The 14,925-nt window shown below is 47.7% G+C and overlaps 1 protein-coding gene across 1 annotated transcript in view; it reads right to left on the bottom strand.

The window, feature by feature from the left end:
• The window catches only part of LOC135908515 (glycoprotein 3-alpha-L-fucosyltransferase A-like), a 25,287-nt gene extending 20,122 nt beyond the window's left edge, over nt 1–5,165 (bottom strand). Inside the window, exon 1 of the mRNA XM_065440326.2 lies at nt 4,984–5,165. The gene's annotated coding sequence lies outside the window, so the exon portion shown is untranslated. The remainder of the gene's footprint in view (nt 1–4,983) is intronic.
• Between the last annotated feature and the right edge of the window lie 9,760 nt (nt 5,166–14,925).

The following is a 14,925-nucleotide window of genomic DNA, read 5'->3' as shown; positions in this document are numbered from 1 at the left end:
AAGCTTTTTGAGGAAACTATGCAGGTTGCCTTTGCACAGTTTCTTGCTTACACCAAATGATCGTGTTTCTCTTTCGTGAAACTTTATCCGCCTTGCACGGTTAGCAAAAACTGATTTGCCTTAATGGCACCTTGCTCGAAGCAAGGACGGTGATGGTAGCCTTCGGGCCGTCACCGTTACAAGATCATGCTTCGAACCAACACTGACAATACGAAGAGACGCGTGAATGCGAGCATTTAGATCAAATTGCCTTCTTTTCCTTGGACAAGTGTGTGCTTGAAGAAGCTCGAATCAGCAAAATCATCACACCGATTCCATACCTGTTCACAACGTTCTTCAAGTTACGCGATTTACTGTATGCACATAAGGAGTAACTTTGGTTTTAGCCGTATACTCTTTAGTAAAGCACGTGCACGAAATCAATGGAAGTCACTAAAGGCTGCGCGGCTAGGCAGGAGGTAGCTTCTAATGTTCACCGAGTATCGCATAACTAGAATAAAGTTGTGAACTCCCGTGAAACCGCTGTGGTGATACCTGTACTACGAAAACAAGCATGTTTGTGAGCATGTATTTGAGTGAAAATATGTGCGTGCAGCGCAGTGCGGTGGAGCACGGGAAGGTGTAAATGCGTGACAAAAGCTTGGATGCTCGCCTTTATAGAACATGTGTGATGTAGAATGCGAATGGGCGAAATTCGTTTTGCGCGAATATGTTCAGTGTAGATGCATTACTTATGCATGTAGAGAGTAACCGGTTCCTCATGTTTATTGTCGCAAAAGCTATTTACTTTTTGCTTAGACACAGAGATAAAGTTTTAACGTGGTGTGGTAGGTGTGTTGTCATGTATTCAGTTGCGGTTTCACTTAATATGATGATAATGATGTTTATTGGCTTCCCCAACGGGGCGGCAACAAATAGCGACGTAGTCAGTTTGAGTTAATTATATGGTATTAAATACGTGCATAACAGTCTAGCGTATTGCCGGTCTCTCCTTGATTTTTTCTCTCTTCATTAAGAAAAAATCAAGGAGAGACCGGCAATACGCTAGACTGTTATGCACGTATTTAATACCATATAATTAGCTTAAACTGACTACGTCGCTATTTGTTGCCGCCCCGTTGGGGAAGCCAATAAACATCATTATCATCATATTAAGTGAATAGAGAATTTAAGACCTATCTCTCTAACCTCTTGTGCAGGCAAGCTTTTGGAGCACGTTATTCAAACGCGGCTCAATAACTACATGGAGGATAATGACCTCTATCCGCATTCGATGGTGGGCTTTAGGCCCAGGCTCTCCACCCAGGACGTGATGCTGCAACTAAAACACCAAATCATCGATGCGGAAACGGGGGACGCAAAGGCAATTCTAGGGCTTGGCCTAGCGAAGGCTTTTGATAACGTCACACATAAAGCCATTCTTGAGAACCTTCAGGACTTGGGAGTAGGCGTGCGAACCTACAATTACATTAGGGACTTCTTGTCAGACCGAGAAGCAAAAATCCAGATTGGAGAATGCCAATCGGATGACATTAAATTAGGCAGCAAAGGGACCCCACAGGGCTCTGTGCTCTCGCCGTTTCTTTTCAATGTGGCCTTGATCAAACTCCCTGAAAGACTGGAGGCTATTGAAGGACTAAATCACAGCATATACGCTGATGACATTACGTTGTGGATAGCTAGGGGCAGCGATGCCCAAATAGAGGAAACCCTCCAAAGGGCTATCCAGGCAGTTCAGTTCAGTTCAGTTTTATTTCCTTAAAGACCCCTTTGCTAGGGGTATTACATAAGGGGTGGGTACAGATTAATATACAAATATAAACACAGGTATACAGAAAAAATTGTACATTGAAGCTACATTTTCGCAAGTGCAAAACAACAGAAATAAATAATAACACGTGAGAAAGCAAGTTAATGATTAGCCAACAAGGACACATTTTCCAGAAACGATGTCGGGCAAGTGATTGCAGCTACGTGGTGGGGAAGGGCGTTCCAATCTGATGCTGTGCGGGAAAAAAAAGACGAGGAAAATGTAGTTGTGTGGGAGCGTGGGCGTAAGACTTGTAATGGGTGCCCAGTTCGTAGAGATATGCGTGCGGGTGGTGTGATATATGGCTCGTGAAATAAGGTACTGTAAAAAAACTTATGAAAGAGGCAAAGGCTAGCAGTAGCACGGCGACGTGCAAGGGGCTGTAGATCAGATTTTGCTTTTAAGGATGATACGCTTACGTCGTATGAGTATGAGGAATGGATGTATCTGACGACGCGGTTTTGAAAGGACTCGAGCTCGTTAACTAGATAGACTTGATATGGATTCCAGATGGGTGATGCGTATTCGACTTTCGGTCTGAAGGTTATGTCGAAGGTTATGTCGGACCTAGGGGACTTAAATGTTCACCGCAAAAATCGGAACTGCTTCTATACCAGCCGAAAGGCAGGGCCAGTAAGGAGGAACCGCAAATCTTTCTCACAGCTGGGGGGATCCCCATTCCAAAAGTGGACAAAATCAGAGTTCTGGGACTTTTTATTCAGGCCAACGGTTTTAATGGCGAAACAATAAGGAGACTAGACGGCTGCGCACTGCAGACCATGAGGCTGATCCGCAGGATCGCCAACAGGTGGTCCGGGATGAGAGAAGCGAATCTAGTTAGGCTAGTCCAGGCCTTTGTGATAGGTAGAATAGCTTATGTTGCTCCCTTCCTCAGTTTTAGGTCATTCGAGAAGAAGAAGATTGATGGCATCATACGTAAAAGTATAAAACAGGCGCTGGGGCTTCCCATCCGCACTGCAAATGAAAAGCTTTTAGCTCTAGGGCTCCACAACACGCTTGAGGAGATTATTGAGGCAGTGAGGATCTCGCAGTATGAGAGACTTGCGGGAAGCCCTACGGGCAGGAAAATCCTAGCTAGGCTAGGCATAAACTATGAGGGGCAGGAAGGCATCAAAGTAGACCTGCCGCGAAGCGTGCGGAACCGACTAATAATCCCACCACTACCTCAAAACATGCACCCAATCCATCACAAGGAACGCAGACAGAAACGGGCCGAGGCTCTTGAGAAGCGTTTCAAAAACTCGAAGGACGTGCTCTACGTTGATGCTGCAGACTATGGCAACGGCCGCATGGCCCTAGCTGTAGCGAGCGCTGAAACTAGATTGATAGCCAGTGGCACAGTTCCAACGGATTGCTCTCAAATTGGAGAAGAATCTGCCATAGCACTTGCAATTGCAAGTACTTCAGCCAAAATTATAGTCAGCGACTCTAAGGTTGCGGTGATGAACTTTGCCAGAGGCAGAATTTCTCCCGAGGCGAACAGAATCCTGCAGACCTGCAGAGATAGCAGGAAAATTGAAATAATCTGGGCACCTGCGCACGCCTCCCTCGCTGGGAATGAGGCGGCCCACGAATTAGCTCGAGGGCTCACATTCCGAGCTGGTGGGCTAGCCGAAGGCTTCACGGGGCGAGACCGGTTAGTGTGCTACAGAGAGATCACACAACACTACAGACTAGGGCGGGTTAAATATCCTCCGGCTGATGCATCCTTAAACAAGAGCCAGGCCTCCACTTGGCGTCGCCTGCAAACCAACTCGTTTCCAAGCCCGGTGTCGTGCAGCCTCTACTACCCGGGTCAGTACTCTAGCCAGTGTAAGCTATGTAAAGCCAGGGCTAATCTTAATCACATTCTGTGGGAATGCCCACAGGCTCCCTCTGAGGGAAGAATAACGTCTTTAGAACAGTGGGAGACCTTATTACTCAGCTCCGATCCGGAGATTCAACTGAAGACCGTCCAACTGGCCGAAATCGCCGCTAGGGTCCAAGGACTCCTGGCCGTCGTCTAGGTGGGAAGACTTAAAGCCTTCCCTACATCTGTTGGACAAATAAAGTTTTACAATCCAATCCAATCCAAAATCTCTTCATTAAAACCTCTATATCTCTATATTGTACAGTTACCTAAGCCTGTAACGACTCTGGTTCTATCAATCTCTTCGTTAATTTTTTTTCCACCAATGATTTAACCTGTCTTACTTATCTCGATTGCTGGCCAGTTAATGCTTCTATCTGCTCTGCATTCCAGCGCTTCTGGAAGATACACGTTCCTTTAAGCAGCCAGGTCGAGCAAGGCCCACTGTGTTATCACACAGAATATTAAGGCAGATGATACTTGCAGCATGCTGTATGTAGGACGCCCCTAGTGACCACCAAGCGAGGCGTGCCTGACGTCATCCAGTGCTAAGATATATATTAGGGCTATTTCTTTAACCTACGCTGGCTGTACCATTGTAACTAGTGTAGGAAGTCACCTTTTCTTTTACTTCGTGTAGAATAGTGTAGCTCCGCCCAAGCTACACGAATCCATTCTTTATAGCTGTAGTGTAGCATGAAAACTGCACTCTTTACACTGTGGTTTCGCTGAGTGTATAGGCAGCGGACGACAAACAAGCAGGTTGGCGTTGCAAACGCGTGGCGCCATTTTGTCTGTGAGTAGACTGTGGGGTTTTAAGCGCCAAAACCACTTTCTGATTATGAGGCACTTTTGGGAGTGGACCAGGTCGGTTTTGAACGTGGGTCAACTCAGTTATCGAATTGGGCAAAGTCAACTTTTCGCGTTTGGGCCACGGCGTCCGTCCAACGCTATGGCTGTTCACCGTGGGATTTCACAGTGCGAAACGCAGCAGGTACGGCGCCGGGAACGAGACGTCAGCACTTGGTCACGTGAGTTTTCTTGCCATCGGATGTTAACGCTGAATGCTCGCCGGATTTTCTACTTCATGGGGCATGTTAAGGCTTGCACCTTAAGAATGATTCAAGGCAGTGAACGCAGCAATGTACCATGAGTCGCAGGAGGATGTACTACAGGTGGTGTGGCTCTATTCACAGCGTTTCACTGTATAACATCTTGCTTGCGTCCACGCAGTGTTGATGCAAACGCATTTGAGCTATACGCTGCCGGTACTTATGAACTCCCCGACAATGACATTACTCACGATTTGGTGGCTTCGGTTCTGCCCTTGGATGTGCGAGGCACGGTACAAGGTGTGGTCTCGAAGGTGTCGGCGTGCAACCTGTAATCTTTAGCTGGAGTAAACTCGTGCCGCCGAGTTCGAAAAGAAGACGACTTGACTGCTTCTTCTTCCTCTGTACTTCTTTTGCATTGATGCACGTGGCAGGTACACCCATGGCGGAGGATGCCCCCAGGGAGCCACTGGTAAATAATCCCAAAGATTTGAGCACATGTTAGTTCTTACAGGATCATACGTAGCTATCCGGGAAGCCAGTCCCAAAATGATTCTCTAAATCACAAAACCGGTGGCCGCATAACTCTTATGCATCATTATCTATCTATCTATCTATCTATCTATCTATCTATCTATCTATCTATCTATCTATCTATCTATCTATCTATCTATCTATCTATCTATCTATCTATCTATCTATCTATCTATCTATCTATCTAATCTATCTATCTATCTATCTATCTATCTATCTATCTATCTATCTATCTATCTATCTATCTATCTATCTATCTATCTATCTATCTATCTATCTGTCTATCTGTCTATCTATCTGTCTATCTGTCTATCTGTCTGTCTGTCTATCTATCTATCTATCTATCTATCTATCTATCTATCTATCTATCTATCTATCTATCTATCTATCTATCTATCTATCTATCTATCTATCTATCTATCTATCATCTATCTATCTATCTATCTATCTATCTATCTATCTATCTATCTATCTATCATCATCATCATCATCATCATATTTTTCTTTAAATTATGGGGTTTTACGTGCCGAAACCCCTTTCTGATTAGGAGGCACGCCGTAGTGCAGGACTCCGGAAATTTCGACCACCTGGGGTTCTTTAACGTGCACCTATATCTAAGTTGAGGGAAGAAGACGAAGTGCCTTTCAGGCAGAACGCCGAGTCTTCCAGCTCTACTTATTTTGTGGATTTTTTAGACTTTGCCAGTGAACTGCTATTTCCTCCTTACCTGCGATGGAGATGGAGTCTCACGCGCGTTCGCCGGAGTCGGCAGTGCCCGCGGCGGCTGCCTCCAGGAAGCGCAACGGCACCTAGAGCGACACTGACAGCGACGACACCATGCAATACTATGTCAGCGGTGAAGATTCTAGTGACGAAGCCTTCGAGCTGGTGCGGAGCCGTAAAGCAAAACAAAGGTTTCTCAGCGCATCCTCGAATTCGAGTGAGTCCACCGTGAGATCTTCGCGGAATACCGAGGAGCTCACCATCCTGTTCACGCCAGTTCTCTCTACAGACAACCTGAGACGCCTCAACAGGCAAGCCGTGTCTTCACATCTAGAGGCACTGGTTCCGAATGAAATCAAAGACATCAGAGTGAATACCCGTAAGAACGTCCTAGCGATTGACGTAGAGCACGCGGCTGGGTTGGATTCTTTGCGCAATGTCACGGAACTTGACGGGATGAAAGTCCGCCCTCATATTCCGCTGGGCAAACAAATCAGTAGTGGCGTAATTTACGATGTTGATGAGACCATCGTCGACTCCGATCTGTCAATCTTAATCAAGCCAGCTACGGAAAACACCATCATCACAAACGCGTTTCGTCTCGGCACGTCGCGGTGTGTCAAAATCATATTTAAAGGCGAATCCCTACCTTCGCATGTAAAAGTGGGTCATTTCCGACACGCAGTTCGCCCCTTCATACCAAAACCACTGCAGTGCTGGAAGTGCATGAAGTTTGGGCATGTGAGTAGTGTGTGCAAGAACACTACCGTCTGTTCTCGCTGCACTGGGCCCCACACCACAAACACGTGCGAAGCCAGTGTGCTGAAGTGCACAAACTGCAGCGGCCCTCACGATGCCTCCTCGAAGGAATGCCCTTTTATTCGCAAGGAAATGGCAATATTGAAGAAAATGGTTAGAGACCACTCGTCTCACCGAGAAGCAGCTATATCTATTAGGCGGCGACGATCGCGTCGCCGACGTCGATCACGAACCTCCAAAGCCTCTGCAGAGCGCCAGCCACGTGCACTGCCACCCACTCTTCCGCCCAGGCCCAACGCAGTCGGATCAAAGGACAAAGATGCAACCACCAGCCCTGCTGCTGACGCGTGGCCTGCACTCCCGAGGCTACATGCTGCTACTGAGCGAAATCAAACTTCTACGGCAAGGGACACTTCGACTGTTCCTGATAAACTGACGGACCAAGATCAACAAATTGTTGGCATGATCAGCTCTCTGGTGAGTGCCATTCGTGTTCTTCTGGACAAGATACAGACACCAACAGCTCGAAGTGCGTTGCAAGTGCTGGATGCCATCAATCCGGTGCTAGCGAGCCTTCAGAAGTCCAGTGCTTGAGAACTTCTACAGCAGAACCATGGCTCATCGACAGCAACAGCGATCGTGCCTCCATATTCCAATGGAATGCGAGAGGCCTAAGGTCACGTATTTCGGATTTTCGACAGTTCGTGTTTGACTACCACTTTCCTATACTGGTGATCTGTGAACCGAACTTATCAGCTTCCATAAGACTATCAGGGTATGAACCTTTTGTTTCAACAACGTGTGTCCGTAGTAGTAAGGTTCTGGTTTACATTCGCAAGGACCTAACGTATTTTTCGAAACCCGTAGCGCCACACGACGGTAACCAATACGTCTGTGTTAGTGTGAAAAAGAAGAGACTGTCTTTTACTATTATTGGCGTCTACCTATCCCCAACAAGTCAGTTTGACAGCAAAAGACTAGAAGATATTATGGCTACTACTCCCGGTCCTTGGATAATAACTGGGGACTTCAACGCTCACCACCATATATGGGGAAGCTCCAGGATAAATTCGAGGGGCAGGTCACTAATATCCTTTGCATCAGGCCACAACCTGTGTCTTCTAAATGACGGAAGTCCAACATTTCTGCGAGGAACAACGTACAGTAGCTGCCTTGACTTGACTTTGGTGTCACGTTGCCTGACTTCGAGCGTGCAGTGGTTCACTGATATTGAAACTCATGGAAGTGATCACATTCCGACCTATGTGAGAATCAATGGTCTAGACGCCTCATTACCGGATGTATCTCGCCAAATCGATTGGTCAATCTTTCAAGATTGAGTAGAAGACATCTGCAAGAAACATATCGCACGCAGATTAGAAGATATAATTGCAGACGCAATGCAAGATTGTACGCGTTGCTTCACACATTCGAAAAAGCGTACAGAGAATGACATTGAATTGGAAAGGCTTCGTACAATACGTCGCCGTGCTGAAAGGAGGTACAGGCGCACAAAGTCAATTCTTGACCTCAGAGAAGCTCGGCGAATGCAAAAGAAGATAAGACGCCGAATAGATACGCTAGCGGATCAAAGATGGAAATGCTTTTGCGAGTCACTAGACCCCCGCAAGCCATTGTCCCGTGTGTGGCGTACCTTACGGGGTCTTTGCTCAAGACCCCAGCAACGACACCCTTTTAACGCCCTTGCTCTCTATCAAAACCGCCGTGAGATAGACGTCGCAGAGGAATTTTGCGCGCAAATCACCGGCGGCACAGTTTTAGTCCCTGCGATGGCTTTAAGCGACATCCCCGGTCCACGAGATACCAGTATGGAGGCTCCCTTCTCTATGGAAGAGTTAGAAGCTGCTATGGCGCTCTGTAGGTGTTCGTCTTCACCAGGGCCCGATGGCATAACATATACTGCTTTGCGCCACCTAGGCCGAGAAGCACGAAGAGAACTCCTCAGCCTTTTTAATAGTTCATGGCAAGATGGTGTCGTCCCACAGGAGTGGAAACGCAGCCTCCTGGTACCGCTACTAAAAGCAGGAAAGTCGCTGCTCGAATTGGCATCGTATCGGCCTATAGCACTTGCTAGCTGCGTCGGGAAACTCATGGAACGCATGATCCTCATGCGTCTCGAATGGTACCTAGAACACCACAAGATTTACCCTGATTCTATGGCGGGTTTTCGACGAGGCCGTTCATCGATTGACAGTGTCATCGATTTAGTGTCATCTGTAGAACAGCAAAAATCATGGAAACGATTATCAGTAGCGCTCTTTCTGGACGTGAAAGGCGCTTACGACAACGTTTCCCATCAACCCATTCTAGACGCACTTTTGACAATTGAACTAGGAGGGCGAGTATATAGATGGATCAGAAACTACTTGACACAAAGGTCCTTGTTCGTACGTACGGAAGATGGTCCAACTACCGACCACTACATATGCCGAGGAGTTCCCCAAGGTGGGGTTCTAAGCCCTATTCTTTTCAACCTCGCGCTTCTTGGGCTGGCCGAATCCCTACCGGAAACAGTGAGTGTCTCAATCTACGCCGACGACATCTGCATCTGGTCATCAGCGGTCACTCGTCTGCAGGTTCGCGCAAGGCTACAGAAAGCAGCAACACAGGCATCTCACTATCTTCACACACAAGGCCTTACCATCTCAACAGAAAAATGTGCGTTAGTCGCTTTTACACGAAAACCAATGTCTCGTTATCCAGTATGCATTAATGGCCAGCCTATCTCCTACAAGAGAAATCATCGGTTTTTGGGTGTCATTGTGGACCGGGACCTCTCTTGGAGCTCTCACGTTGCCCATTTGAAGAAGAAGCTCACATCTATTGTTCATGTCTTCAAGTTTATCGCTGGGAAAACATGGGGATTGTCAGTGGGCTCCATGCTACAGTTATATCGAGCACTTTTTATCGGATTGCTACGTTACAGTTCTCCCGTGCTTGCTAAAACATGCAAGTCAAATCTTCGAGAATTACAGAGCGTGCAAGCCCAGGCACTACGTGTTTGCCTAGGACTTCCGCGGAGCGCCTCAACAGCAGGAACCATTATATTGGCTCGAGACCATCCGATCACGACTTACATTAGCATCGACACGCTTAGGGCCCATGTTCGTCATGTTTCACGCATACAATCAAGCTCTCTTGCCTGCCTGCCAGAACGACGACCGCAGGAGTCCTTCTCCAACGAGGTCAGCATCCATCGTGCCTGTCTACCATCGGGCTTCACACCCTCAGCACGTTCAACCTCAGCTTTGTGGTGTTTAGAACAACCTCAAGTGCGTCTCACGGTACCAGGAATAAGAAAGAAGACCGACCTGCCTACCTTGGCCCTGAAGCAAGCAGCTCTGGATTGTTTGAACACTTTCTACTTTGACCGAGTCCACATATATACGGATGGCTCTTCCACTCAGACCAGCTCCACCGGCGCAGTGGTTATACCATCACTATCAATTAGCATCCAATACAAGATTTCTCACGTGACAACATCGACCGGATCGGAGCTTGTTGCCCTCCGAGGTGCCGTTGATTACATTAACAACCAACCCGCTAATCGGTGGGCAATATTCTGCGATTCGAAGGCGGCCTTACAATGTCTTCTGTCATCTCTTCGTCGCGGGTCGTGTGAACAACTAGTGTCGGAGATACGAGAAATGCACCATTGTATGATAGCGAAAGGACACGACGTCGTGTTTCAGTGGCTGCCCGGCCATTGCGGTATCTCCGGCAACGACCTCGCTGACGAAGCTGCTAGGAAAGCCCACGAAGGAGCAACCCTTGTTTCTGTACCTTTATCGCGGACCGACGCAGCCCAACACCTAAGCAAGGTAGCACACCGTATGACATTAGAGAAGTGGCATACACCTGAATTCACCCAAGAACGATTGCATTCCCTCGACCCCTCTATGCAACTGCGGCTGTTGCCAGGACTTCAGCGAAATGAGGCAACAATGCTGTGCCGCTTACGCTTGGGCGTCGCATTCACCAATGCGTATACGTTTTTGATTCGAATGACTGATAGCGCCGACTGTAATGCCTGCGGTGCCGAGGAAACTATAGAACATCTACTGTGCTACTGCCCATCTTTTCAAAACGAAAGACATGACCTCTGCACAGCTCTCGATCAGCTAGACAGCATACCGTTCACCTTGAAGAAGATCTTGGGACCATGGCCTCGCATATCGCAGCTGCGAAAGGCCACAAAAGCTCTGCTGCGATATTTGAAGGCTGCTGGACTGAGTCAGCGTCTGTGACCCGGACTGAGTGACCGAACGATATCCCCAGTGGACTTTCTCTTCTTTTAATCTTTCAGTCCCCTTTTCCCTTTCCCCAGTGTAGGGTAGCCAACCGGGCTCAGTCCTGGTTAACCTCCCTATCTTTCCTTTATCATTTGCTCTCTCTCTCTATATATATATATCTAAGTACATCATCATATTTTTTATGTCCAGTGTTAGGACAAAGGCCTCTCCTTGCGATCTCCAATTATCCCTGTCCTGCGCTAACTGATTTCAACTTGCGCCTGCAAGTTTCCTAATTTCATCGCCCCACTTAGCTTTCTGCCGTCCTCTACTGCGCTTCCCTTCTCTTGGCAGCCATTCTGTAATTCTAATGGTCCACCGGTTATCTGACCGGCGCATTGCATGACCTGCCCAGCTCCTTTGTTTTTCGCTTAATGTCAATTAGAATATCGGCTATTTCCGTTTGCTCTCTGATCCACACCGCTCTCCTCCTGTCTCTTAACGTTACACCTACCATTCTTCGCTCTATCGCTCTTTGCGCGGTTCTTAACTTGTTCTCGAGCTTCTTTGTGAACTTCCAAGTTTCGGCCCCATATGTCAGTATCGGTAGGATGCATTGATTGTACACCTTCCTTTCCTATGACAATGGTAAGCTTGCAGTCAGGATATGCCAATGTCTGCCATATGCACTCGAACCCATTTTATTCTGTAAGTTTCCTTCTCATGATCAAGGTCCCCTGTGAGTTGTTGACCTAGGTAAAGGTACTCTTTTACAGACTCTATAGGATCCTGAACTCTTATTTCCTTGCCGCGCTATTGATCATTACTTTTGTCGTCTGCATATTAATCTTCTACTCCACTCTTACACTTTCTCTGTTAAGGATCTCAATCATTTGTTGCAAGTCGTCCCCAGTGTCGCTGAACAGGACAACGTCATCTACAAACCGAAGGTTGCTGAGATAGTCGCCGTCGATCCCCACTCCTAAGCATTCCCAGTTTAATAGCTTGAATACTTCTTCCAAGAATGCAGCGAATAGCGTTGGAGAGATTGTGTCTCCTCGCTTGACCCCTTTCCTGACAGGTAACTTTATACTTTTCTTGCGGAGAACCAAGCTAGCTGTGGAATCTTTGCAGATATTTCCCGAGATATTCTTACGCATGCGCAGTTTGATTACTCCGGGGCCATTAAGCTGGTTTTGCGACGCAGACTGATAAGTTCACGTGGGTAGCCCTCCTACGTCCTTGACGGTTAACGATTGCTCTGCAGCATTCATCGCAGCGTACGTGTGTTGTATAAATGACTCTTGCAGCGCAGAACCTTTGACGTTTCAGTGACTCCGGGGTGATTAACGTTTATACCGTAGCATTGCGTTAGGAGTACATAAAAGGTACAGTGCTTACCAATCTCGGTGGTTTTTCATTGGCCACGCTACTATATTCCGGTAGGGAGATTCAACAACGCGTAGCATTTCTTTACGCGGGTCCTCCACAAAGCCAATGGGTAACGTGCGAATCCCAAAGCCAGTAATACGAGTGCTCAATCGAAGGCGTCACGGATGGGCTAGGGACACCGACGAAGATCGAGCACGCTTGAAAGTCGTGTACAACTATTTGCCGTAAAAGAGGCCGCAGAGTGCGTGCTCGTGCCATTCGATCGATACTGCACGTTTGCGCGTATCGCTTTACTATGGGAAAATCTAGACGCGTTCGCAGGTTCGACCTGCTTCATTGCACGTCTGCCGCGTGAGCAGGCGGGTACGGTTCCGGACTAGGCACATGTTGAGCGCATTCTAAAGATTGAAGGGCCATGTTCTAGTTAACCTTAAGAGCAAACATTAGGTTGGGTAGATCACGTAATGCGTGTAAAGCCCGAGTTGTGTGCGACTGCGTCCAGTCGAATTTACTTCAACTCGTCCTGGCTCACTAATTCGCGTCTGAGCTGTACATATAAACAAAAGGTGATAGCTGACTACTCGAGTAATCGGTGTACAAATACAATATTGTTACAAGCCATTCCCGTACATTGGAGAAGGCGCAAGCAAAGGGATGAAGACGAGGATCGAAGAGGCGCTCGTGTGGTCGTTCCGCCATCTCGGCTTCTCTTTGTATATACTACCTAAATACGTTTTCCCTTTTGTTTTGCCTAATCTTATCCGCGTCACAATATATTAGCGAGACTTCCTTACGTCGGAGCACTTCGCGATCCGCCGTATCTCGGACACTTAAGAGAGTAACAGAGATTCTAACTAAGCGAAAGGGTCGTAAAGGAATGTCGTAACCCTTCTGCTAATTCGGCGTAGGGACAACTGGGAAAGGAAACATTTTTTTATGGAAATGGTTTTATGGTTCGTTAATGACGTTTACGGAGTGCAAGTAGTTGCGGTCTTCTGTTTTTTTTCTGCTGAAGTCTGAAGTTCTCATAATTATGGGCGACACTTTTGAGACCAAAGCTTCGTCTTTCAGGAAGGGCACATGTGCCATGGGTATATGCGTCTTGGTCGTCAAATCCTCTCTCAAATGATCATTCAGGGCGCTGTAACGTAGTGGAGGTAGTGTCACAGAGTGCGTGCCCCACCTCGGCATTGCTGCAATTCCTACCGACGGCCGCTATACGTTCCTTACGCGCAAGGTAAACCGGAAAGGGAGTCTCCTTTTTTGCGAGTCACCTGACCGGTTCTGATGCGACTGTCGGCGCTCAGCGATGAGCACTCTGGGCGAACGGATGTGCCTCAGGTGTCAGCCGTGTATTAGCCGGCAGGTTATAACAGCGACGGGACATTCCCCCGAGCCTCGACAAGAAGACCGACGCCCCGCCCGAGTCCGTCACCGTCCTCGGCTAGCGACAACCGCAGCGAGAAGCCAGCAGCCCAGTACTCGAACTCTCGACTTTCATTGCGAAAACGAGTCCACGTCGCTCACCTATACCCTCAGACTTTCCGTCTGACCTTTCTAGCGCGTTTCATCGTTCATGTTGGCCATCACGTGCTCATTTTCAAAGAGGTTTTTCTAATGCGGTGTTCGTCCTGTTTATTGCCCTTCGTAGCTTCACTTGCAGGACTGTATTTTCTTATCTATGGTAAATCAACACGCAGCGGGCTTTGTTGGGTACTCTTTGCAAGAATGTTATTTGTTATTGTTTGTTAACATATCTCGCCTTAAGCTAAACTTTCCTTTTGGGCGTATTTTGTTAGTGATGTCGAGTGTCGCCGCACTGAGCTCCTTCGATTGAAGTCGTAAGTGGTTCACGCCACTTCCCCTCTCATGTTTCTGGGGCGCGGTTGATCAGGCGTGGCTACCTATATCGCCGCTCAACAGTCGAACCACTCGTTAAACGCTCGCGTGGTGGGTTTTCTGCCGCCCCCCCTCAACTCCGTTCCAGGAAGTGCCGTAATTTAACCGCCATCTTTTGATAGGCAGGAATCGCCGTGTCGAATTTGTCGTCTTCCCTGAAAAGATGTTGCCCCCCGAAAACGTACCAAAGCTTTAGAGCGCAAGTATCTAGGCTTCTGCAAGCGGCGCCTTTCCACACGAGAATTTCTTTTGTCTGCCAAAAGCGCTAAAGCCCGTACAAATACGCAACAATAAGGGCACTATACGGAGTGTTCCAGATAACTTTAGTCACAGTTTGAAAATATGCGAATGCCACGCAGCTGGACAGAACCACGGTAATGTTGTTTGCCATCGCTTGGAGATACTCAAACTGCTTTTTTTTTCATTCCGCATAATTAGAACGTGAAAGAAGCCCGCGATACACGCAAAGTGCCTCTAGCGCCCAGTGGCGCGGTGTGAGAGCGTCGGATGAGAGATGCGCCTGCGCGTGGGAGGAGAGGTGTATAGGAGGCTGAACTTGATTGGCAGGAGCGAACAGAGATTCGCGGGTTTCTCTGAGTCGAGCGCAGTGCTCGGCTTGGCAAGCCCTTGAA

This window comes from Dermacentor albipictus, chromosome 3 (assembly GCF_038994185.2).
Source record: "Dermacentor albipictus isolate Rhodes 1998 colony chromosome 3, USDA_Dalb.pri_finalv2, whole genome shotgun sequence".
Classification (NCBI taxonomy): Eukaryota; Metazoa; Arthropoda; class Arachnida; order Ixodida; family Ixodidae; genus Dermacentor; species Dermacentor albipictus.
Note: the sequence above shows the minus strand (reverse complement) of the source record. Positions and strands in the feature narration are given on the sequence as shown.